Below are 3,160 nucleotides of genomic sequence, written 5' to 3'. Positions count from 1 at the left end.
CCCCGGTACAAAGCACTGATGGAACACACACACACACACGGCCTTCTGCTGACGTTAATCAGTGGAACTAGGTCACCTCTAAAGCTCTGTTCTCCCTCAGGGGAAGTAGTGACACTATACACCCCAGTCCACAGTACATGAGGAGATATTGATGTAAACACACACGCAAACAGCTGACCAATAACATGGGCCACATGTACAGCATGTGGAGAAGTGACGTATTGGAATGTTCAGTGTTCCGTGTCTTCTACACGAGGACGTGACGTCATAAACACATGTATGTCAAGATCTGAGGACTCGACATGAGGAGTAATGGAAAATAGAGAAATGTATTTTACTGTAATAACCTGAGTAGACTGAATGTCTTCAATGAACGGACTTTGCTTTGTAATAATGTACTCACAATCAAATGCCACCGTAGTGCCCTGAAAGACATTTACCCTACTGTAGGTTCCAATGCTAGTTCTGTATATATGGTTTAGAACCAAAACCCTATATGGAATTACTGCATGCAGTAGGTGTATTGGTATTGTTTACAAAAGCAAATATTTTCTACTCTTGTTAAGTGAGAGTAATTTAGGTAGGCCTGGTGCAAATATCTTTTGTATAAAAAAAAGATTTAAATAAGATTTGTCAATAATAAATGTGAAAACAATATTGTGAACTGATTGTTATTTCACATACAGCATATTGAATTTACAGAAATACTATGGAAAGACTATGGAATTTCTACATCAAAGCAAATGTTATTGGTCACATACACATGGTTTGCAAATGTTAATGTGAGTGTATCGAAGTGCTTGTGCTTCTAGTTCCGACAGTACAGTAATATCTAACAAGTAATCTAATAATTCCCCAACAACTACCTAATACACACAAATCTAAGTAAAGGAATGGAATAAGAATATATACATATAAATATATGGATGAGCAATGACAGAACGGCATAGGCAAGATGCAATAGATGGCATAAAACACAGTGTATACATATGAGATTGTCACGACTTCGGCCGAAGTTGGCCCCTCTCCTCCTTCGGGCGCCATTCGGCGGTCGACGTCACCGGCTTTCTAGACACCACCGATCTATGTTTCATTTTCGTTTGGTTTTGTCTTGATCATACACACCTGGTTTCCATTTCATTAATTATGTTCCTTATTTAACCCTCTGATTTCGCTCTCTGTTTTGTGCGTTATTGTTTGTCATGTGGGTTCTCGTTGTTCGTGCTTGTGATTATTGTATTTGTACCTTGTTGGAATCTTACTTATTTTAGAGTAAATTATGGATGATTACTCAGAACTGTGTCCTGCGTCTGACTCTGCATTTTTCCTTTTACAAACGTCCTCACAGAGATGAGTAATGTAAGATATGTAAACGTTATTAACCTCTCTGGGATATTCGGGACGGTAGCGTCCCACCTCAACAACAGCCAGTGAAAGTGCAGGGCGCCAAATTTAAAACAACAGAAATCTCATAATTAAAATTCCTCAAGCATACACGTATTTTACACCATTTTAAAGATACACTTGTTGTTAATCCAGCCACTGTGTCTGATTTCAAAAAGGCTTCACGGCGAAAGCACATCAAACGATTATGTTAGGTAAGCACCTAGTCACAGAAAAACATGTATGTTTTGTTCGATAAAGCTCATATTTATATCCAAAAATCTGAGTTTACCTTGGCGTGTTATGTTCAGTAGTTCCAAAACATCCGGTGATTTTGCATTGATATAGCATTATAAATATTCACTTACCTTTGATGATCTTCATCAGAATGCACTCCCTGGAATCCCAGTTCCACAATAAATGTTTGATTTGTTCGATAAAGTCCCTCATTTATGTCCAAATACCTCCTTTTTGTTTGCGCGTTTAGTATACAATCCAAAATCACGACGCGCAGGCAAGTCCATGCGAAAGTTCAGACGAAAAGTTATATTACAGTTCGTAGAAACATGTCAAACGAAGTATAGAATCAATCTGTAGGTTGTTTTGATCATAAATCTTCGATAATGTTCCAACCGGAGAATTCCTTTGTCTGTAGAATTGCAATGGAACGCAAGCTAACTATCGTGGTCAGTGTGGTCAGCTAATGGCACTCTGCCAGACCTCTGACTCAATCCCCTCTCATTCACCCCAACTTCACAGTAGAAGCATCAAATAAGGTTCTAAAGACTGTTGACATCTAGTGGAAGCCTTAGGAAGTGCAATATGACCCCATAGACAGTGTTTTCGATAGGGAATGAATTGAAAAACTACAAACCTCAGATTTCCCACTTCCTGGTTGTTTTTGTTCTCAGGTTTTTGCCTGCCATATGAGTTATGTTATTCTCACAGACATTCAAAGAGTTTTAGAAACTTCAAAGTGTTTTCTATCCAAATCTACTAATAATATGCATATATTATTAACTGGGCCTGATCCAAGCTACTTAATACTGCCCCCAGTCCCAAAGAAGTTAATGTGGCATTATTAAAGTGACTAATGATTTCAAGTCTGTATGTAGGCAGCAGCCTCTCTGTGTTAGTGAAGGCTATTTAAGAGTCTGATGGCCTTGAGATAGAAGCTATTTTTCAGTCTCTCGGTCCCAGCTTTGATGCACCTGCACTGACCTCGCCTTCTGGATGGTAGCAGGGTGAAAAAGGCAGTGGCTCGGTTGGTTGTTGTCCTTGATGACCTTTTTGTCCTTCATGTGACATCGGGTGCTGTAGGTGTCCTTGAGGGCAGGTAGTTTGCCCCTGGTGATGCGTTGTGCAGACCGCACCACCATCTGGAGAGCCTTGTGGTTGTAGCCAGTGCAGTTGCCGTACCTTGCAGTGATATAGCCCGACAGGATCATCTCAATTGTGCATCTGTAAAAGTTTGTGAGGGTTTTAGGTGACAAGTCAAATGTCTTCAGCCTCCGGAGGTTGAAGAGGCGCAGTTGCGCAGTCGCACCTTCTTCACCACTGCTGTCCCATCGATGTGGATAGGGGGGTACTCCCTCTGCTTTTTCCTGAAGTCCACGATCATCTCCTTTGTTTTATTGACATTGAATGAGAGGTTGTTTTCCTGACACCACACTCTGAGTCCACTCACCTCCTCCCTGTTGTTGGTAATCAAGCCTACTACTGTAGTGTCGTCTGCAAACTTGATGATGGAGTTGGAGGCATGCATTGCCATGCAGCC

The sequence above is a fragment of the Oncorhynchus masou genome, chromosome 5 (genome assembly GCF_036934945.1).
Source record: "Oncorhynchus masou masou isolate Uvic2021 chromosome 5, UVic_Omas_1.1, whole genome shotgun sequence".
In the NCBI taxonomy this organism is placed as follows: domain Eukaryota; kingdom Metazoa; phylum Chordata; class Actinopteri; order Salmoniformes; family Salmonidae; genus Oncorhynchus; species Oncorhynchus masou.
The sequence above is the reverse complement of the archived record's forward strand: the minus strand, read 5'-3'. Positions refer to the sequence as shown.